This window comes from Sciurus vulgaris (genome assembly GCF_902686455.1).
Source record: "Sciurus vulgaris genome assembly, chromosome: 5".
NCBI classification, from domain to species: Eukaryota; Metazoa; Chordata; class Mammalia; order Rodentia; family Sciuridae; genus Sciurus; species Sciurus vulgaris.
This window is the reverse complement of record NC_136465.1, coordinates 155232749-155256956: the sequence shown is the minus strand read 5'-3', so window position 1 is coordinate 155256956 and position 24208 is coordinate 155232749. Positions and strand designations below refer to the sequence as shown.

General features: G+C 41.7%; 1 protein-coding gene across 1 annotated transcript in view; it reads left to right on the top strand.

Moving 5' to 3' along the window:
- Window positions 1-24208, top strand: part of TMCC3 (transmembrane and coiled-coil domain family 3) — a 263338-nt gene that overhangs the window by 14209 nt on the left and 224921 nt on the right. The gene's annotated exons all lie outside the window — the stretch shown is intronic.

Below are 24208 nucleotides of genomic sequence, written 5' to 3'. Positions count from 1 at the left end.
AGTAGTAGAGTGCTTGCCTAGCACGTGTGAAGCACTGGGTTTAATCCTCAGCACCATATAAAAATAAGTCAATAAAGGTATTGTGTCCATCTACAAAAACAAAAACAAAGGACCTTTTCAGGAAGAATCCAGCTTGCCTCTGCGGCTGCTTCCTTGTTCTTCCAACTCTTCTTCTACCCAAGCCACTGTCCTATTGGACGGTGCTGCCCACACTTTGGGAGGGTCTCCACTTCAGTTTGCTGTCCCATATGCCAGTCATTCCTAGTCTCTTAATCCTAGTCTTCAACATCTCTTAATCCAATCAAGTTGACAATCCAAATTTAACCATTACAGAGGTGAAAGCTGTTATTGCTGTTTGCAGAGTTTAAGTGTAGTCTCTTGTTCACAGTTCCACAAACCCACCTGGGCACTAGCATCATTCATGAGATTCCCAAGCTCACCCTAGACTTACAGTAGCAGCAAAATTTCTGTGACAGGACCTAGATTTCTGTGTTTTTAACACGTTTCCCAGGCTGGGAAATCTGATGTATTTCACCGTCCTTGATGATGGGTCTAAGTAAGCCAGTACTTCCTTCTAATTCTAGCTTGGATTTTCCCCTAAATTTCATGCCATTTGTCTTAAACAGTCAGGGGCATGAAAGAGAGACGGTCAGGAATAACCAGAATTATCCTCACCTTATCTTCTTATGGATGTCTGTTTCATCAAGTGGAAATAGTAAGAGCTGGTATTTCTGGGCTAAGCACCCAGAGTATAAACCCAGATTTTACTTCTCCTCTTTCAGTTCTCACTCTGCAGCACTGAAAATTTACAGCACTGTTTTCACCTTCTTCTCATTGAAGCATGTTTGTGAAAGAAAGTCTGAGATTCTGTGTATCATGGATGTGCAACAGATTTACAATATCCTTTCCAGTTTTGCTACACCAAACTCATCATCAGAAACGTCTTTTTGAGTTATTTCTGGAAATAACACTATTGTAATGTTGGCACATAAAAGATCGCAAACAAAAAGAATCTCAGTAGTACTGAAAAGAGTAACTGGTTCTGAATTTCTCACATTTTCTTCGTTGCCACTCATTTACATGTGAGTAATTGTGGATTTCAAATGAGTGAAAGCATCCACCTCCTCGTTGGCAGCGCAGATTGCTTTTGACGGTAGAATTCAGTCTATGCACAGACACACAAATGCTCCCGAACAGTACTGTGTAGCCGCCTGATGTTGAGAACTGTAGCAAGGTATTTCCACTCACAGAATTCCTGCTAGTAGAGAAAGCATTGTGCTATATGGTCTTTACTATTTCCCAGGTACTTTGTTAGAAATTTAAATAAAGACAGTACTACACTGTCCTTATCTTAGAAGTTCACAGACTGATAAGAAGATGTTCAGGAAATAAATCACAGTAGAAAAGTTAACTTTAATACTAGTTAATTTTAATTAAGCCATATTTCAAAGTTATACTCATTATAAAATAGAGATTTTTTTCCCCCCACGGGAAAAGTTGAGATCTGTGTTTTCTTTGTGTTGCTCTTTTTAGTATTTTTATGGTGACATGCTTTTGAAAGTAAGTGAATGATTAAATATTTAAGAGACTAAAGGGGGAGTATTTTTTTATGCCCAGTAATGTCAGTTAGGTGTGTTCCCACCTTTGCTCCATCCATTTCTGGCTTCGTCCACTCTGGAAGATGACTTTGGGGTGATGAGTCTATAGTGTCTCCAACTCTCCAGAGATAAATTCCCAGCAGAGTGCTGAATACTCTGCCCTTCCTGCAAGCTCCCTCAAACTCAGTGTACGAGAAGTGGAACTTATTCTTGCAGTCATCCTGATCCTGTGTTTGGGCACCTCATTGCTGTTCTCCTGGATGCAGAGGTGTTGGGCTTTGTCATCATCTTTGCCTCTGCCTCTCGCCTACTTTTAGATCTTTGTTTCCCAAAGGATCCTTGGGCCGTTAAGAAGCTCCATGCAAATATTCTTGTGGCTTTGTATGTTCTCTGTTGTAAGTTTTATGATTTTTCTTTTTTTATGTCCAGGGTAATCTAACAAGTTTGACAGGCACGTGTTTGGGGGTCATTGAGATTTGTAACTGGTATGGGGTTCTGCCCCAGGTTTTAGTGCTCTGCTTGTGTGTTTGGTTGAGCTGGGCGAGTCCACCTCTGGGCTCTCATAGTGCCAAGCTTTGTTCTAGAACATCTTGTGCATGTCGTTATACTTGTGTGACTTTCTCAGTGGATGACGAGAGCTTGGAAGACATGGACCATGTCTGGCTTACATTTGTGTTCCCACACTTGGCATTCTGCTTGACATATGATAGTGCTTGTGGTTGTAGTCATTGTATATGCAGGCTTGAGCATCCCTAATCTGAAAGTCTGAAATCTGAAGTGCTCCAAAATCTAAAAAATTTTGAGCTCCAGCATGACTTCACAAGTAGAAAATTCCCAAAGTGTAAAACTTTGTTTCATGCACAGAATTGTTTAAAATTGTATAGAACTACTTTTGGGCTCTGTGTATATGATGTATATGAAACACAATTTAGTGTTTAGACTTGAGTTCCATTCCCAAGATATAAGATATTTTGTTATGTGTATGCAAATATTCCAAAATTCAAAAAATCTGAATCCAAAACACTTCTGGTCCCAAGCATTTTGGATAAGGAATACTTAAACTGTATATTGCTTTGGAGTTTGCTTTTATTCCCAATACACATTCCCATGAATGGATTTAAGTTATTTTAATGTTCATGGAGTAGATATGTTGATAGATAACATTTGGCTTTATCATTCCCTATTTTAGATATTTGGATTAATTTCATTTGTTGGCTATTTTGAGTAATGTAGTTGAAAACATCTTTGAGCAAACTTATTTTCTTTCATCTATATTGTTTTCTGGGGACTTCCTTAATGAAATTCCTAGGTTGAGTAGTTTTATTCCTCTTATAATATGATTGTCTTTTTTTTTTTTTTTTTTTGAAGAGACCACACTGAGTGGTAATGTATGATCTCTTTTAAATGTGTTTCTTTTATTTTCAGTTAAATTTTCTTTGATTTGGAATCAAGGTAGCAAGAACAAATGATAAGCTAGGTGTAATGGCACATGCCTGTAATCTCAGTGACTCAGGAGGCTGAGGCAGGAGGATTGCAAGTTCAAGATCAGCCTCAGGCACTTTTGCTCTGTGACTGTGACCGTCCATTGCTTATCTGGTCTTTGCATCTCCAGCCACACTTTCAGCAGCATACGTAGTACCTGTTACTTCAGCCAGGTTAATGCCTTCAGCTCAGAACAGCAAGGGCTTCAGTCTCCTGCAAGACGAAGTCCAGTCACATAGTTGGGGCATACAGAGCCTTTCAGGACATGGCATCTGTTTCCCTTTCTAGACTTGTCTTTGGCCGCTGCCCAGATGCACTCTCTGTTCACCCTGAAGGCCCTGTTTCCAGTTGGAACGTACATGCTGTTCCCTTCATCTGACGTGAGCCCTCAACCCTTGCCTCCTGGCATGGCCTCGCTCATCCTTGCAGAGGTTGCTCAGTCTCCAGGGCTGCCCTCCTTCCTACCCTTTACCCCCACCTCATTCTCAGCATTCTCTCCACCTTCATGAAAGCCTTTGCTATCTGTATTAAAATGCTTCGTGACTTTCTTCATCTTCTCGTTTAGATTGTGAGCCCTTAAGGTCGGGGACTCTGCCAGTCATTTTTGTCATCTACCTTTTATTACAGTGACTAACACATAGTTCACCCCCAGTACATTTCTGAATGAATGGCATTGTTATTTTGGTTTATTCATCTGTAAGTAGACTACTTATAGGTAAGTCTGCTTACTTGAAAATTGAGAATCCATTTGTGGTACATATGGTAATCCTCCCCCTGCCCTCCATTTCCCTAGTTGTTTGATACACCTTTTTCTAATGGGCAGCAGTTGTAATTTTCTTTACTAATTAAACTGTAAATCCTAGACTGTTAAACTCATGAGGAAATGTCGAGTCCACCACCATATTCTGAGTGCTTAATACTAATACCTGGTACCCAGTGAGCACTTAATAACTATTTGTTGAATGAGTTAATAGAAGAAGAAATGAAACACTGAGAAAAGGTACTGATCATGTGCATGTCACAGGCTTTGAGAGTGGGGGGTTTTCTGCCTGCATGCATACATGTGTGTTCTCTGTTACTCACTATTCTATGACATGTCTCTTTTAATTCACTGCTTCTCCTGATAACTTCTGTGGCTTCTGCCTCTGCCACTTTATGACTCTGAGGACCAGTTCGAGTCATGCCACCCCCTGCTCTTCAGTTGGAAATGTCAACTACAAACTAGGAAGCTAACACCTTGTAGTGAGCAAGGTCGTCCCTCTGTTCCACAACAAGGAGGCCAGAGTCCCTGAGGCTGACCTCCTCCTTTATCAGTAACATCAAATTTAAATCAATATCCTGTTCTGGAGGATAAATAACTTGAGTTTGCACAACTGAGCTGATTTATAGAGATGTGATGCTATCCAGAACCTGCTGCCAAAACCTGAAGAAGTCATTTTGAGGGAAGCTTGGAGTATTGGCAGAGAGATCACTCTCCCTCGCCCGTGTCTAGTCTACTCGTGTCTCATTTCTTGGTATCCTGCTGAGAATTTGGATGCTTTTGACCATAACCTGTTACAAGGAACAGAATATTCCATTTATGAGTTAGTTTTTCTCCTGGATTATTAGTTTGTTAAAAAGCTTCATAAAGAAACGAGAAGGTAATTAATAGGGCAGGAGTTGCGTTGTGTTATAAGGGGAAAAGAATTGTCTTCAGTTGTATATTGGAATAACAGGAGATGGGAAGACTTAAAAAAAAAAATACCATCACCTGGATTGGCAGCAAAAGTCCTGCTTGGTTCATTAAAAAAGGCGTCATAAATTCTCAGGCTCAAGATTTCTATTAAAGCCCTGCTGTGCGAGAGCTGGAGTCTTAATTGAAATTAGAATGATTGAGCCAATACTGTTTGTGGAAGTTGTCCTCAGTGCTCAGTGCTCTCCAGTGCGTTCTTTCTCCGATGTAGGAAGGGCTGCAGGAAGCTTTGTAGTTCAGCAGCATTTAGCCTGTGCTGCAGGGCTAGCTGGAAACACGGTGCCTTGCAGGCTCAGCCCAGCGGCTGGGTGTGAGTGGAGAGGCTGAGGAGCTGGGCCACAGAGTGTTGTGCCCATGTGGAAGGTGGTACAAAATGAGGCTGGCCTCTGTCAGGACATGGGTGAGCTGTCCCAGGGGCTCAAGGAAACGCCCTGCATACAGGAGAAAGCTGAAAGAGCACCAGGGAGGACAGGGAGAGCAGAGGAGGGTGGTGGCTTGGGTCTGGTATGGTCTTGAGGTTTCTTTAGCTCGCTTTCAAGGCCGTTGGCATTTCCTTGGCTCTGAAATTCAGGGGAAGCTGATTAACTCTCAGGTGCATATAGAAACTCAAGTATGCATTTCCCCTCTTCCTCTCTGCCATGGGCAGCATGAGGGTGAGAAAGAGCTGGAGACCGTTGGTAAGGACGGTGATGGCAGGGGAGACAGCAGACCTGGACCCCCCTGGAGTGGGTGAGTGAGTGCTGTTTGGGCATGCGTGAATGAGGATTCTCCAGCTACTTGGAAGAGAGGGATTTTTCTGTTTTGTTGTTGCTTCGTTCCCCCAACCCTGAGTGAAAAGGTCTAAAACCACATTTGTGTGAGAGACAAGCTGATCAGACCTGAGACAGAAGAGCAGCGAGGGAAGGTGGTGATTGGGCTGGTCTTGGTTGGACGGTGGGGCTGTGAGTGGGTCGTGTGTTCTAGGTCTGGGTCTGCCACCAGGTGATTGTCATCAGAATTGAATCTTGAGCATGTCATTTGGATACAGGGATTTTAGATTATTTTAGAAAACAACAAGGTTGGCTGCCAAATGTGATTTGACATGGACTTTTTCTCAATCTGAAGCAAAATTGGCACAAGGAAAATGGCTGTGTGGTTGACTTCATGATGCTAAGTGTGCTCAATTCAATGGACTCTCCTTTATTCTAATATTGAGTCCATCCTTTTTAATGCTTAATTCTTTTTAAGAGATAATGAAAGTAGATGTGGTTGGATTGCTTTTACTTTATAATGACTTTACTTGGCAAAATAAAAAAAGTTGGCAATGATGTTTTAATCCTTTAAATTCTTTTTGAAATTTTAATGGTACACAGAATCTCTACTCAGACTGGATAACCTTTAAAATTCCTTCCAGTTCTGACAGTTGGGGATTCTAACCTTTTCTTTCCACTTGTGACTGTGAGGTGAGAAATTCAAGTGTCAGTTTATATTTGCATCCTGGAACAAACTGTATTTTTGCCCAGAAAAAAATCGTAGTGCCCATATATAAATATTATGGGTGTCTTATTTTCTTTGGAATAAAACCTGAAGCATTTATATAAATCTTAATTTAACCAAAGATTTAGAACAGCAGTAGTAGAGAAACCTTTACTGTGTACATTGCTGGTGGGAATATAAGTTGGCTTAGTGTAGGTATCAGCAAATTTTCTTTCTTTTTAAGATGGGAATCTCACTGTGTTGCATAGGCTGGCCTTGAGCTCCTGGGCTCAAGTGAGCCTTCTACCTCAGGCTCCTGAATGGAACTGTAGACGTACATCATTGTGCCCAGCTTAACAAAAACCACTAGCTGGCTAACTTGCAGATACCTTTTAGGACACAGAAAACCAAGGGGCTGGACCAGTCTCAGTGAGCTTCCAGCAGCTGTGGGTCTTAATTGTCTTTACATATACTGATCCTTCAGGTGACCCGCAGTAGGGCTACTACACACTTGCCAGATTCAGAAGGAACGCTGCCAACAGCACAACACCCAACCAGCCCCTCAAGATGGATGCTCCCTCACCGCAGCTGATCAACAGCTGACAGAGAAATACTATTCTGTCACGAAATCTTCCTGTGAAGGGAACCAAACATGTTATATTTTTCAAGGCAGCACAGGGTCACCTGTAATTGAAAAAGATTCAGATCTATTTCAAACAATGACTTTGAATTTTTTCACCCTGGGAATTAGCATTATTTCCCTCATTTCAGGTCTTTTTTAAAAATTCAGTTTGTTTTCTGAACAGGTGACACACGTATGTGGCACTAAATTCATAAGCTACTAAATCACATCAACTGCCCCGTCGTCTCTAGCGCTAAGCCACTTAGTCACCCTCCTAAGTGTCACAGTCACCAGATGTTCTAGACAAACAAGAACATGAGTACACGTGTGTGCGCACGTGTGTAAGCTAACGTGTGTACGCTGCTCTTTTTAAACTGGTAAGTGGTATATATTAGTATACTGCTTTACACCTCGCTCCCCCCCACACAATGGTATATCTGGGGCATTAATCCATACAGGCTGCCACAGGCCTTAAAAAGCTCTATCACCATTTTCTGTTGAATGGACATCCTATTATTTAACCAGAGCCTATTGATGAATGTTTAGGTTGCTCTCGGTGTTTTGCTATTCAGCTTTGTGCCCAGGTCACAGCTATACGTGCATCTCTAAGATAAAGTTCTACAAGCAGAATTGCTCAGTCTGGGTCATGTACTCTTCCCTCCCTCCTCTTCCTATTTCTTCTTTTATTTTTTAAACTACTCCCTAGAAATGTAAAAACATCATGGGTTGGATTTGGCCTGTGATTATTATTAACTGTGCACTGGTCTAAATCTCTGGAAGGTAGTTGAGCTGTATCTGTCTAAATTACAAATGCCCAAGTATGGAGATTCCTTAGAAAACTTGGAATGGAACCACCATTTGACCCAGCTATCCCACTCCTTGGCCTATACCCAAAGGACTTAAAGTCAGCATACTGTAATGCAGTATGCATACAGTAATGCAGCCACATCGGTATTTATAAGCAGCTCAATTTACAATCACTAGATTGTGGAACTAACCTAGAAGCCCTTCAGTAGATGAATGGATAAAGAAACTATGGTATATGTACGCAATGGAATATTACTCAGCCATAAAGAAGAATAAAATTATGGCATTTTCAGGTGAATGGATGGAGCTGGAGAATATCATGCTACGTGAAATAAGCCAGTTCCAAAACACCAAAGGCTGAATGTTTTCTCCGATAAGTGGATGATGATACATAACGAGGGGGGATGTTGGGGTCAAGAGAAGAATGGAGGAACTTTGGATTATGTAGAGGGAGATGAGGGGGAGGGGACAGTGGGTAGGAAGAATGAGACAAACATCATTACCCTATGTATGTGTGTGATTACAAATGTACAACTAGAGAAATGAAAAGCTGTACTCCCCCCCAAAAAAAATCTGAAAAAAGAAAGTGAAACAAATTATACAAGCAAATAAATAAATGTGCACATACATAAAAAAATGACGAATGCCCAGTTATCACAGACTGAGCAATTTTGCTTGTAGAACTTTATCTTAGAGATGCACGTATAGCTGTGACCTGGGCACAAAGTTGAAATAGCAAAACACCAAGAGCAACCTAAACATTCATCAATAGGCTCTGGTTAAATAATAGGATATCCATACAACAGAAAGTGGTGATAGAGCTTTTTAAGGCCTGTGGCAGCCTGTATGGATTAATGCCCCAGATATACCATTGTGTGGGGGGAGCGAGGTGTAAAGCAGTATACTAATATATACCACTTATCAGTTTAAAAAGAGTAGCGTACATACATGTTAGCTTACACACGTGCGCACACACGTGTACTCATGTTCTTGTTTGTCTAGAACATCTGGTGACTGTGACACTTAGGAGGGTGACTAAGTGGCTTAGCGCTAGAGACGACGGGGCGGTTGATGTGATTTAGTAGCTTATGAATTTAGTGCCACATACGTGTGTCACCTGTTCAGAAAACAAACTGAATTTTTAAAAAAGACCTGAAATGAGGGAAATAATGCTAATTCCCAGGGTGAAAAAATTCAAAGTCATTGTTTGAAATAGATCTGAATCTTTTTCAATTACAGGTGACCCTGTGCTGCCTTGAAAAATGTAACATGTTTGGTTCCCTTCACAGGAAGATTTCGTGACAGAATAGTATTTCTCTGTCAGCTGTTGATCAGCTGCGGTGAGGGAGCATCCATCTTGAGGGGCTGGTTGGGTGTTGTGCTGTTGGCAGCGTTCCTTCTGAATCTGGCAAGTGTGTAGTAGCCCTACTGTGGTCACATGAAGGATGAGTGTATGTGAAGATGATTAAGTTATTTTTAATTTTTTTTATTTTTACAGAATGCATTTTGATTCATTGTACACAAATGGGGTATAGCTTTTCATTTCTGTGGTTGTACATGCTGGAGATTCACACCATTTGTGCAGTCATACACGTACACGGGGTAATGACGTCTGTCTCAGTCCACCATCTTTCCCCCGCTCCCTCCCCCGCCCATCTCCCTCCACACAATCCCAACACTCCTCCATTCTTCCCTTGCCTCCCACCCATCCCTGTTATGGATCCACATCCACTTATCAGAGAAAACATTTGGCCTTTGGTGTTTTGGGATTGGCTTATTACACTTAGCATGACATTAAGATGATTAAGCTTGATAAAACAGGACCTATAGCTGCTGGAAGCTCGCTGAGACTTGTCCAGACCCTTGGTTTTCTGTGTCCTAAAAGGTAGGTTAGGCAGCTGGTGATGACATAGCCTTAACTCAGACCTGCTTACCTTTGCCCCATGCTGCTGACATGGAGGAGGCTGTGCCTCTAGTATTATTCTGTACGGTCTGAACCTTTCTTTTTTCATTTTTTGACCGAAGGTCAAACCCCCAGGGCCTTACACATACTAAGCAAGTGCTCCATAACTGAGCTACATCCCCAGTCCATTTTTATTTTGAGAGAGGTCTTACTAAATTGACAGAGGGCCTCAAAATTGTGATCCTCCTGCCTCAGCCTCCTCAGTAGCTGGGATTACAGTGTGGGCCACCACACCCAGTTTTTTTTTCTATATTCTTTTTAAAAAAAATTGTTTAGCTGTAGATGGACACAGTACCTTCATTTTATTTATTTATTTTTTTGTGGTTCTGAGGATTGAACCCAGTGCCTCACACATGTTAGGAAAGTGTTCTACCACGGAGCTACAACCCCAGCCCTCTATATTCTTGACTTTCTAAAATGCAGACATGTGGAACCTGGTTCCCCAGCAGTCACTCATCCCTGATGGCTCCTCCCCACACCCCCATGGTCTGCTATGGTATCTCCGTTACCTGTCCCAAACTCCTACCTGGGAAATTCCTGAATGTCTCACTTAGCACTTCGTACTCTTTACCATGACCAGAGGCCCTGCCACTTCCTTGGCTCTCTGAAACAGCCGAAGTGCTGGGCTAACAAACCAGCACTCCCTCTGTGGAAGGAAGGATTTGCTAGGAGGGAGATGTTTGAAGGAAGGATGCAGGGTCCCTGGTGGGAAGACAGAGTGAGCTGAGGAGGGAGAAGAGACAGGGCTGGTAGATTGTGTGGACAGCTGGGTAGCCAGTTCTCCTCCTCTCCCTGTATCTGTTCTTACCCCTAGAGCCTGACTGGCCTTGTGACTTTGGCTTTGGCCAGTGGGATGCAGTAGTAATGATGGATGTATGCCAGTACCAAGGCCAGGCCTCAAGAGACTTTGCCCATTTCTGCTTTCTCTCTTCCACATCCAACATGACCATGAGAGCATGTTCATAGCAGAGCTGAATGACCCTACTTTTCCTGGCCACAGACTTCCTAGTTGAGCCAGCAACCATCTGACCCCTGACTGATCATCACACCAGGGTAAGTCATCCCAGCCAAGCTCAGCAGAGCCACCCCACTTACTGCCTCGGACACTCAAGTTGTTAAGCTCTTGTTACTGTCTGCTAGCAAGGTTTTCTGATAACGTTTTCAGCAGCGTTATTCTGAAAATAGATAATGGATACATATGGGGATGATGGGAGATGGACAGGTTGTTGGCTTTGTATTCAGAAATGGAGAAACCAGAGTTTTCTTTCCTGTCCTGTATAACTATTTGAAAACATGGAGAAGTATTTCTGGTGCAAAAGAAAAGAAAAAAACAAAATCCCGCCAGGATTAAGTCCCAGCATCAGAAAATAGTTGGTGGATGCTGGAAGGAAAGTAAACCTTAGGCAAGGACTGAATGTAGCAGAAGCGTGGAGGTGTCCATTTATGCTAATACATGCGTTTCAGAAGATGGCCACCCTTTCTTCTGTGAGCTGTTTAACTTAATCTTTTGGGATCTTTCCATCTTATTGTGAGGTCATGGCTTACTATTATAATTTTACTTAAGAGTTTCTTTAAATTTCCAAATATCAGGTAATTTATGATTGTTGTTATTACTCAAGCAAAAGAACTATGCTAGTCATTTGATGAAAAGAACCTAACAAAGCACATTAAAAAGTTTGAAAGGGATACACTAATAAAAGAATTCAGAATATTTTATCCAAGTAACAAAATTCTTTTGGAAAGTTTGTAAAAAAACTGGTTAGTTTTAGTAAGAGAAACCATATATGATCCCAATAGATGCCTAGAGGTATTTGGTAACATCCTTTCTTAAAATTTATTTTATAAAAATGGGACATTTCTTTAAAATGATTTTAGAATATTGTAAATCAAAAAATAAAGCATGTGTGTACGTCTACATACATGTACATAAATCTTAAATGTGTAGCATCATACTTAGTAGTGAAATACTAGTAATTTCCTTTGAAGTTTTAAAAGACCCAAAATGGTAATCATTATTGTTCCAGAATATCTTACCAGTGCAAGAAAGCATGAAACATATAAAGGAAAACCTTTCGAAATAACCAGTGTAATTACATACCAATAAAAGTAAGCAAATCTAGAATTACTGGGAACTTAGTTAACTCATGAGTTTAACTAACTTTATACCAGCAATAACCTGTTAGCTATAATGGGAAGATGCTCCCATTCTCAGAAACAGCCCAAGCATAAATAAAATCCACCAAAAATCTCACAGAACACACTGTTGGACCTATGTAAACAAAGGAACATACTAGGAGACTTTTTTTTAAATTTTGAATTAATGAGAATTAAATATTTCCAGATGTTAGAATATTGCACACTTAAGATGTATCAGTTATATTTTTTTTTCTCCAAATTACTTTGTGAGTTTTCTGTAAGCCCGTAGAGTGCTGCAGAAAAGGCGAGGTTCGTTGCTAGTCTTTCTGGGAGCTCAGTTTGGTCATATGTGAAGAAAACCTTGAAAGATTCTCTTGTCCCTTGCCTGCAAGGGACAGAAAATCTGGCTGAAAATGGTTTAAACAATAAGAGGTTTAGGTTTATTGTTTCACTGTCCAGCAGTTGAGTGTTTCCAGGGGATTCAACAGCTCAGCATCATCACAGAGTACTTGGATTCTTCCATATTCCTGCTCTGCTGTCCTCCATGGATGGGCTCATCTCCTGGGTTTATCTCCTGATAATCATAAGAAGGCCACATCAGTTCCAAGCATCACAACTTCACACTCTCCTGTTTAGAGTTGAGAAAAGAGATCACGCCTTCTTGAATGGGCTTCTTTTCATAAGGGAAGTCTTTTCCAAAAGCTCCCCCAAAAGGCTTCTCATGTGTTACTGGCTAGAGTTTTGGCCTGTACAAAAACAGATAGGGCTAGATTAAATAGCCCGTGGCTTGGACAGTCAGGGTGCTCCTCTCTGTCCTTTGCTGGGAGAGGGGGGTACTCTGAGCACACGGTAGAAAATAGGTTGAGAAACTGAATAGAATGTGTGTCTGCAGCAAAGAATATGAGTATGTGTGGTATGAAGGGACTGGATTTGAGTAGGTGACTAACAGTTCATACTCTTACAATCAAGAATTTCAGTTCTAGAAGTTGATGTTAGAGAAAATCACAGCAGTGAACAAAGTTTGCTGTGCTCAGATTACAGTACATTATTACAACAATAAAAAATAACTACTGGAATATATGGCACAGGTTTAAATTATTGTATGTTCATGATAAACAGAATATTGTGAAACCATTAAAATTCTGTTTTCAGAGATTAATGACATAAGAAAAACTCTATTGGATATGTAGTGGGGAAGAAAAACCAAGATTTAGAATTAAAGCAAAATTGATCCCACTTTAATTTACTTACATTCATATTCCAAATATGAATATATACCAGGCTGATGGTTTTCTTCTAGAATAGGTCATTGGTGATTTTCACCTTTTTTGTATTTCTGATCTTCCTCCAGTAAGTAGGTAACACTTCTAAGATCAGAAAAAAGTAACGCATTAAAATTGCACATTTAAGATGTATCAGTTAGATTTGCTGTGTAACAAACTGTCCTAAAACTTGACGTGATTTAAACAGCAGATAAATGATTTAACTCCCGATTCTGTAGGCCAGAAGTGGAAACTGGTCTCGTGGATAGTTTTCATCTTGACTGGGACTGCTCATGTATCTGAGTCACTTGGGTTGGCTGTGTGACTTCAGCTCATCCTTATGGTACATGTTTTCTCACCCTGTAGCAGGCTAGCCCTGGCTCATTCTGATGGCTGTAGAGCAGACTCCTGAGTGAGCAGGAATTTAGCTTTAAAACTGACACAGTGTGAATTCTGCAGCATTTTGTTGGCCAAAGCAATTTACATCCTAACTTTAATTTTGGTAAGTAAATTCTTTCCCTTGCTGAAAGAAGCCACATAATCATGTTGAATAGAGGATGTGGATACAAGGAAGAGGGATGGAGAACTTGAGGCCACTTTTTGCAAATAATTGGTTACTATATCTTAAAAATAAAACAAAAAGAAAAAGCCTTACCCAAAGGCGACAGAAATAAATCATGAAGTAAGCGTCACATGTTTACGTGATGGGAACTTTTCAGTAAACATTTTCCTTCAAGGTTATTGGGGAGATTCTATCTTTTTATTTATGGCTGGTTGAGAGGTGAGTGACAGCTCATCGCTTGAGGTAGCACTAAGCGTTTAATCAAGTTGTTTTGGAAAGGAGGGAAACAAAGCCTTTCTGTAAATGAGTTCATAGTGAGGACTCTCCCTTGGGTGTGCTGGTCACTCATCCAGTGTAGGTCTCAACATCGTGCTGAGCACTGGGACCAAAGCCAGAAGCAACAGGCTGGAACCTTGCTGTGGGAAGAGCCTCCCCACTGCATTGCTCCTTTCCCCCTCAAGGCTGGGATTTAGGAAGAAACCTTGGTGTGAAGACTCAAATGAATAACTAAGATGACACCTCCTTCCCTCCTGATGTGTAGTCCTTATGGCTGTGACATCATTTGCAAACAGTCGATAGTGGAGAGGTTTCTAATGCTTCTTACCTGGGAGGGACTAGGCATCCTTAGGGGTCTTATGGGGACCTGAAACTTTAGGATGAGCATGATGTATTTTCTGAGAACATCATTTTGTTTTGTTTTTAAGTTTTTGAGGTATTTATTTTGAAGCAGTTTTAGATTTGCATAAGTTGTATGTTAGCAATTCTCCAGAGACAGAACCAATTGGATATGTGAGAGGCAATTTATTAGGGCAGTTGGCTCACACAGTTTGGGAGACTGTAAAGTTCCATGATTTTTAGAAGCAGAGAAACTGATAGTGTGACTCAGTCTGAATCTGGATGCCTCAGTTTTAGGGAAGCTGATGGTGTAGCCCTCGATCCAAGAGCCCCTGAGGGGCCTCTCATTTTAAGTCCCAGAGTCCAAAGGCTACAGAAGCTGGGATCTGATATTCAGGGGCAGGAGAGAAGGGCATACTGCCTGGGGAAGGAGAGAGGGACGGATGGAGTTTCCTCTGAATCCCCCGACTCACACGCCAGTCTCCTGGAAGCATCCTCAAGACACACCAGAAGCCATGCTTCACCCACTGCCATAAATTGTCCCTCACACAAGCTGACACCCCACATCAACCATTACAAGTTGCAAATACAGTTTGAAGTCCTTACACATTTTTTTACTTGGCTTCCCTTCATATTAGTATCTTAAATGACCATGGTTCACTTATCAAAACTAAGATATTTATATTGGCATAATACTGTTAACTTTCGTTATTAGCTACAGACTTTATTCAGATTTTTCCAGTTTTCCCACTACTGTTCTTTTCTGTTCCAGGAACCAATTCACATTGCATTTGGCCATTATATCTCCTTTGTTTCCTCCAGTGTATGATGTTTTGTCTTCTCTCGTCTCGTACGGCCTTGGTACATTTGAAGAATATCATTCAGGTACTTTGTGGAATGTCCCTTAATTGGGATTGTCTAGTGTTTTCTCATGATTAGACTGAGGTTATGAATTTTGGGGAAGAATCCAGTAGACATATGGGCCCTTCTTGTTGCATCCAGTCATGGACTATGTGATATCATCATGACTTCTCATTGACTTCTTATGACTTCTCATGATTAACCCTGATCACAGTATCTACCAGGTTTTACTACTGTAAAGCTGCTGTTTCCCCCCTATCCATCATTAATTTATTAGAAAGGCATTACTAAGTGTGGCCCACACTCATTGGGAGGGAAATTAAACTTCACCTCCTGAAAGGAGGAGTATCAAATAATTTGGGGGTCATTTTTTTTTTTTTTTTTTTTTGTGGTGCTGGGGCTTGAACTGAGGGCCTTGTGCTTGTGAGGCAAGCACTCTACCAACTGAACTATATTCCCAGTTATATCTTAACCATTAATAATTAATAATATTTTAGGGAAATATTTTAACCATTCTGTGCAAAGAATTCCATGCAAATATTCTATTTCTTCATAAAGTTTCCCTCACTAATTTTAGTATTCATCCGTAGCTCTTCTGGAGCAGTTATTACTATGGTGTTTTAGTGGTGATTTTTTATTTCCCTCATTCCTTCTGCATTTATTAATGGGAAATCTTTCGTAAAGATCTTACCCTTCTGTTACATTTACTTTTCCAGTCATATTTGGGCTCGTGGATATTTGGTTTATTCTTTGGGTTATAATCTAAAGCAGTCTTTTTTTTTTTTTTTTTTTTTTCCAACACTCCAGTTGTTCTAGCTTTGGCTCCTGGGAACTTTTTCAGTTTGACTCATTTGTCTCTTTGGCATGCCCTGCCTTTCTCCCTGCCCACTCTACTTTTAAGCACTTCCTTATTTCTTGGCGTTCCAAGATGCTCTGGGCTTATCTTGTGTTTTTCTTGCTCCAGTCTTGAGTTAGCCGTTTCTTCAAGAAGCCCCTGTTTCTTTTATTGGAAGATGGAACAGACAGTCCTAGACTCAAAACGGTTGTCTCGTGATTTTTTTTTTTTTTTTTTTTTTTTTGACTTTGTGCTGGTGTGAAAGTGACACACAACCCAGTGGAGAACATGCTTTGCATTTGAGTTTGGATGTTTTCCTGGGCTGGTGATGTGCAGTAGATGCTTTCTTGTGATCCAGGCGGCCAGGCGATCCTGAGGGTAAACCAGCGGTGCTCTGCAGTGCTCTGTGTTGTCGTCTCTTTTTGAATGTTGTGTTTTCACATCCCATCCTGTCTTCAGAGGCAATGGAGGTATTCAATCCTTGGTTATAAAATAGACCTCGTGTTAGATGACTTTGCCCAACTGTATGTGTCCTGAGCACATTTAAAGTGGGTTAGGCTAAGCTGTAACGTTGGGCAGATTAGGCATACTAAATGCACTTCCCTTTTATCACATTTTCAACTTATGATGAATCTATTCGTTTGTGACCACATTGTAAATTGAGGAGCATTCATATGTATTTTATGTCTATAGAAACACACCCTTATTTCTGTGTGTGTGTGTGTGTGTGTGTGTGTGTTTAAAACAATCCTCAGCTATAATGATAATATAGCATCATTTTTGCTTGATGAATTTTTGGCAGGAAATAATTTTAAGCATTTTCAATGGAAATGGGAATGAACATGAATAGTGGATTAGAATTGGATTTGGCTATAAACCAAAGAAAAGTTGGCCAATAATAGTGTAAACAAACTGGGGTCCACTTTTCCCACACAGTCATCCTGGGCAGTGGGAGGCTGGCATCAGCACAGGAGACTGAGACAGATTAGGCTCAGGGCTGAGGCCTCCTTTGACCTTCTTGGCCCTTTTCCATAGTTGAAGGTGCCTGCAGAAGCAGTTCTTGAGACTGTAGAAGGGACAAAGGCTTCCTTTGTGTGAACCTTTATCTCTCCCTTGGGAGAGAGTATTATCTCTGACTTTGATAGATCCAGTCACAGAGTCCTCCTTAATTTCTATCTCATTTTTCTTGTCTGTGGATGGGAGAACTGAATGGGTGATCTGGATAATCCTTCACATGCTGTCATCCCAGGTTGCAGCTCAAGAATCAAGCAGATGTTGGGAAAGGTGTAGAGGTACCACGCATGGGGGAAATATGATTATTTAGCTGATCACAGGTTAGGTCAGAGGAGAATGAGGCCCCAAACAGAAGTTGGAGGCTCCTTTACTGCTATCTGTTCTGCATCTTATGTTTTCTATCCACCACTTCGTAAGAGCTACAGGGAATCTCTGTAAAGGAGATTTATTAGTCTGTTTTCAACGGCTATAATGAAACACCTGAGTCTGAGTACTTTATAAAGAAAAGAGGTTTATTTAGCTCACAATTTTGGCCGCTGAAAGTCTGAATACCAAAGCACTCACTCTGCTGAAGCTGCTCCCTACTCCTCCGACTGAATCACATCATGGCTGACAGCATCAGGGTGGGTGGTGCATATGGAAGAGAGAGAGCAAGGCAAGATAAGAAACTGGAGAGCAATTCAGGGTGGGATTTGCTCCTTTGTAACAACTTTCCCACAGGAACTACATTAATTCCTTCTAAGGGCAGACCTAATTACTGTCCCACCTCTTAAAGTTCCCATCATCTCCAGATTGCCTCATTGAGTATCATGTATTGGCTTCTAATACAGGAGCCCTTGGGGACAAACCACATCCAAACCACAGCAAGAGGTAAGCTGGGAACTCCAGCTGGAGGCGTGGGGACTGAAGATAAGTGAGGAAGATTTGCTCAGAATGGTGCCAGGGTAACACAATCTTTCTTTTTCTTCTTTTTTTGGATTCCTCTCATTTTTTCTCCTCTTCTTTTAAATTGGTGCACTACATTGTGCATAATAGAGTGGGATTCCTTGTTGCATATTTGCACATGCACATGTTATAACAATATTATTTGGTTAGTTTCACTCCCCAGAACCTCCCCTTCCCCTCCCCTGCTCCCTCTTAACTCAGTCTTCGTAGACCCGCAGGAAGTTCTCTCTGGGTTCTGGTTTGCGTCTGTCAGCAATTCCAGAGTTAGCAGATCTGTTTCTTTCATCTAGATTTGGTCAAAAGAAGGACAGTCTGGTCCCAGCTGGGGTCAGAGAATGGTCTCAGACTTAGAGGGTAGAACACAAGCTGCTGCTTGGCCTGCTCCTGCCTCACCCCCAGTGGGGCCCCTGTTCCTTTTTCATCTGTTTGAGCGTCTGCTTTTTAGTTTTGGTACTTGATCTGCCAGGGGTGAGGGGAAAGGTCAGCTGCTGATTCACTTTCTTCAGGATTCCTCCTTTTCTTTTCTGTTTCTAGGTCTATAATCTCCCCTGATTAAACCAGGAACTGCTGAAGTCATCATTCTGGGTTTTTTTGTTTTGTTTTGTTTTGTTTCTTTTTTATTTATTTTCGTTTGCTGAGCCCCTACCTGGCTTAAAGTGCTCAGGCATTGTCTTTCACATTCCTTGGTGGTTTGAGGTTCTTGCTGTCCCCCCACCCTTGGTCTCCTCCTGAACACAGGTGTTCTCCCCTTGGCTGTCTGAGTGAACAAAGACCCTGCTTCTTGGGGTTTGCCCCCCATTTTAACTGCTCTGTAATAGCCCTTTGGGCATTTGAGAACAGGCTGGTGTCAGGTTCCTTCTTTGAAAACAACCTTTAAAACCTGTATTTGTTTTGATTTCTAAAGCAATAATACATTTCTGCATAAAATTTAGGAAAAAAAGAAAAATAATAAAAAAGACAGCTAAGGCCAACTGTGAGTCCCCTGCCCAGAGTGTGGCTGGTAGTATTTCACATCTTTTCTTGCAGTCTCTTCTTGAGCTATGTGCATACGCATAGGTACGACTGACATAATTGGAATCATACCACATAACGTGCTTCTGCTTTGCTTTTATTTCCCCAGTATGACCCTTGGCATGACTTTAGCATTTTTAAAGTTAAATAATGCTCTCCTTATTCAATGACCAAACCCTCACTTTCTACCTTCTTTTGTAGAATCCCCAACTTTTTCTCTCATTCCCCTTCTCTTCCCCGATGATGGTTATTAAGTTATGCAGAAACTCTGTATGGATACATTTCATCCTGAGAGTACTCTAAAGGGATGATGCTGTTGTTAGCTCCTTAATAATGGTGAGCAAACAGAGGTTTAAGGAACTTGCCCTGGTAACGCACCTTGTTAAAGGATACAACTTGGATAAAGGATACAAGGTCACGCACCTTGATAAAGGATACAACTGAATTTGAATCTTAGCATCAGCCAGAATCCAGACTGGATTCCTTTGACACTCCCTTGTGAGTACTTTCTTTCTTGGTGGAGGATGTGCTCTTCAATGGACAGGGTGGCTTGTAGTGCAGAAGAGTAGTATTTTCTAATGTTGGGAGATAAAGCTGGGTGTTCCTCTTGCCTGGGCCACTTTCCTGCTCTGGGACCTTTGATAAGCTATTTCACGTCTCCAAGCCCTGTGGGTCTTCTCAGCACTCATTTCCATGAACTTTGCAGCAGAAAAAAAACAAAACAGAGACAGCATTCAAAGGCAGGTCCAAGATGACAGGAGCATTATTGTCTTCTCAGATTTCAGGGTTACTTACACTTGTTCTGCCAGGAGGTTGTGTTTGGTCCTGTGACATTCAGTTCGGGCTAGGTGGGGTCCAGGAGAAATCCCCACAGAACCGGGCCGTTTCCTTGGGTGCTTAGTTGGAGCCGTGCAAGTGACAGGTAAACTCGTGATGCATTTCCATTGAATGTCTTGAGCTCACGGAGCTTTTGTGGCTGACCAGCAAGTGTGGGGACTTCAGGGTAAGTGTCCCTCTCTGGTGCAGACTCCTGGCCCCCTGCCACAATGTGTGCCTCCCCAGACGTTCTTTGAGGGATGTTCTCGAGGGATGTGCTGGGACGGTGGGTCTTTTAGCTGTGGTGTACGGGTGGGCTGTGTGGCAGACTGGGCAAGCCAGAGGTGACCGCAGGACTTTTCCTGACACCAATGATGAAGTGTGGTCTGCCTGGTACCACAGAAAATTTTCCAGGGGCTTGTTTCCCCACATCCTGCCCAGCAAAAAGGAAAGGAGAACAGAAGATGCTTGTCAGCCGTGTGCAGTTTCCCTTCTCTTTTCACCTAAGACTTAAAAAAAAAAAAAAAAAAAAAAAAAAAAAAAAAAAAAAATGGAGGGGTTTTTGAACTTGGCTGAGTTTCAGCTGTTACCAGGAAGCAGCCTGTACTGTACCTCGGCCCTTCACTTGATTCAGGAGTGACAGTGACGCTCTGCTGCAGGGCCTAGTAATTGTGTTATTGTGCCAGCTCCTCTGGCAGATGACTCTATTTTCCTTGTGTTATTTCCCCCATTTCCCATGTTCTTCTCTGTCCAGTTCTCTCAGAAAGAAACAGACAACAAAAATGTACCAATTCAAATTTTTTTCCCTATTGTTGATGTGGAACATATCTTGGTTCTAGCCAGAGCATAGTACAGCTTTTGTTCTATCCAGAAAATGATTTGGGGACTTTATTTCAAAGTATAAGCCCCTAAGATGATGAATGAGGTTGCAAGGAAACTTGACTGTGTGTGTGGGGTGAATTAAACTGAGTTTAGTGGTGATGAAACACTGACTATGTTGAGGTCATATTCACATCAGTGGTTTTCAGATCTCTTGAGAGAGCTAGGGTCGTGGTGGTATGAATGGTGATGTGTGGACAGTAAAATCAGTAACTCCACCATTTGTTATTTACCATATTCTAGATAGTGTGCTCATTTTAAGGAATGTGCTAAAAGTCAGCTAGTCATCAAGAAAGCTGGGTTTTAGACTACCTCCAAAATTAGAATCCACATACCTACAGCTTTAAATTTTGAAATATTTGAAAGTCCCCCCCCCCCCCCCCCCCCAGCTCCCCGGGGCATGAACTCAGGGCTTTTGCAGGTCAGGCAGGCAGTTTACCACTGAGCCCTTTTATTATTCTTATTATTTTTTTGAAACAGTCTCACTGAATTGCTGAGGCTGGCCTTGAACTTGCACTCTTCTTGCTTCAGCCTACCAAGTTGCTGGTATTACAGGCATGTGCCCTGTGCCTAGCTGTGAGACTGTTTCTGATAAATAAAAATGAAGGAAAAATTGTTCTTCCCCTCCATTATGTTTCGGTCTTTGGACTGAATGAATGTTACCCAAACATCTGCCCTTTGAACCAGGCCCACTGTTTCATGTGTCTCAGGACTACAACTTTTAAAGAGGTTTATTGAGGTATAATTTACAGATCATAAAATTCACCTATTATAAATTCAGTGATTTTTTTTTTTAGTGAAATGTGTGGAGTTATGAGCTGTTTCCATAATCCACCTTTGGGACATACTCATTACTGCAGTAAGTTGCCTTGTGTCCACTTGTAGTCAGTCTGTACCCATCCTAGCCCCAGACTCTGCCAAGGTGGGCTGGAGAAGAGGTTGACCCTGGGCTCTGTCCACTAAGTTGATGAACCTCAGCCACATGCAGGATCATAGATGCACAGGTGGTCAATGTTGGAAGGGGTTAAGACTTTAAGTGTATCCTTTCGCCCACCAGAGGATTCCTTAGATTGCTCTTATTGGCAGATAACCCTGTGCAGCTTCCAGGCACTGCCAACAAGAAAGAGCTTATAACTTCTCTAGCCCATGAGATTCATTCCTGGATAATTTTAAGTGTTAAAAAATTATTTCACATATGGAACCTAACTTGGTCTTGCCTATAATTTTCTTTTTTAAAATAACTTAATTTTATTTATTTATTTTTTAATATGGTGCTGAGGATCAAACCTAGTGCCTAACACCTGCTAGGCAAGCACTCTGCCACTGAGCCACAAACCTGCCCACCTGTAATTTTTACCCATTGGTGATACAAAACAGTGAACACTATTCTGTTTTTTATTTTATTTTTTTTAACTCTGATTCAAGTTCCATTCTTAATTTGAAGTTGTTCAACTACCTTAAGTTTTCACCTCTATGAATATCTCCTTTTCTATCAACTTGTATATGATATGGATTTGGATATGATTTGGATTCCAGACTTATAGCCACTTTGGTCACTTTTTTCGGGACATGGTTTAGATCGTCTGTTTCCATATGCAGCTACATTGTCAGACACGCTGAGATTGGTAAGGTTTGGTGGACCTGTCAGTTCTTTTGGTGTGGACAGGGACTGCCTGGCAGTATTGACTGCCTAGCAGCTACATTGCACTGTTGGAATTCCTTGAGTTTTTGGTTGATCAAAACCCCATTTCTTTTCTTCTGTGGACTTTGGTCAAGGCAGTTCTCCATTATGTCTTCTTATATAACTGCCGTTTCAAACATAAATGCAGGGATTTATATTTAATATTATTGTTTAATATTGATGGTAACACTCATGTCTAGGATCTTTTGAGAACTTACTGTGTTTATGTTGTTGGGTTTTCCCCAAGATTTGCCCTTGGGATCACTTTGAATCTTGTTTCTTCCCTTTTCTTGGTCTTTTATTAAGCAAAGTCTGCATGTCTAGTTTCCATGTGGGTCTCCTCTGCACTCATAAGTATTTGTTCACAATGAAGGTAGTTGTGTAGAGGGAAGATCCAGTGGGCAATTTCATGTGTATGTCCGTGTCCCTCCTTGTTTTAGTCAACTTTTTCACATTGTGACTACAGGACCTGATCAGAATAACTGTAGAGGAGGAAAGATTTATTTGAGGACTCACAGTTTTGGAGGTCTCAATCCAAAGGCAGCAGGCACCATTCCTCGGGGGCCCAGGTGAGGCAGAACAGCATGATGGGAGAGGATGGCAGAGAAGTGGCTCACGTGAGGATCAGAAAGCAGAGAGAGAAAGAGGGAGACTCCACTTTCCAGATACAAATAAGTATCCCAAAGCCATACCCCCAGTTCCCAACTCCTCCAGCCGCACCCTAACCACTTCAGTTAATCCTTATCAGGGGATTAATTCACTGATTGGGTTAAGACTCTCACAACTCAAATCATTTCTCCTCTGAACCTTCTTGCATTGTCTCATACATGAGCTTTTGGGGGACACCTAACATCCAAACCATGACATTCCCCCCTCCCTGGCCCCTAAAAGCTTATACTCATCTGACAATACAGAATACATTGAATCCATTCCTAAGAGTCCCCTTAGTCTCAATAGTTCCAAAATTGCTCAAAGTTCAAGTCCAAAGTCTTCTCTGAGGCAGTCTCAAATTGTGAGCTCTTATAAAATTAAAAGCAATTTACAAGTATCCAATATATCAAGGTACAGAATAAACATTTCCATTCACAAAATAGGGGCATAGAAAAAAAATGTATCGAACCAAAGTAAGACCAAAATCCAACTGGGCAGACAGGTCCTGTAGCTCCATGTCTGGCATCTGGGACACATGGTATCATGATGTTCTCTCCAAAAGGCTTATGTAGCTCCCCCTGTGGCTTTGTTTGTTGTGTCCCAAGTGGCCTTTCTGTTGGCTTGTCTCTGCTCAATTCCGGCAGCTTGATGTCCCATGTCACTGATATTTCTTAATCTCAGGGGTCTCCATTGCAGCTTCAGCTTCCTCCTCACATTTCCACACTTGATTTCTCAAGGGGTGCCTGCAGGTACTCTGACCCTGCTGTACTTTGCCTGGCCTCCTAGGCCTTCCTTTAAAATCTTGGTGGAAGCCTCCATGACACCCTAACTCCAGCATTCCTGTAGAACTAACACCATGTGGTTGACGCCAAGGTCTGCTGCCATCTTGAGCAGTAGCCAAGCCTCTGGCAACCATGACTGTATCAGCCTCCAAGTGCCTGGATAGCCAAGCATATTGGAAAAACTTCATAGGCCCCGCCCCCTTGTGCAAGAAGGGTACCCCATTGGTTTCTTCTCATGTGATTTTTACTTTCATTTCCTTGAGTCTGAGATGGGTGTGGTCTTACGAGCTCTTGAGATGCTCTCAGGCCATCTTTCTTACTGTTTCTGGACAGAGTCTAGCATTTCTTTAGTGGTAGTAATGTCTTTAACAACTGCAACTTCCTTAGCCCCAGTTTTACTCCCACCTTTCAAGTTCTAAGTTTTTCAAATCTTTCTGCTGTGCTTTCTGCTCCTGAATATCACAATAAACTTGGCTAAAAGCTGCCAGCGATACCCATG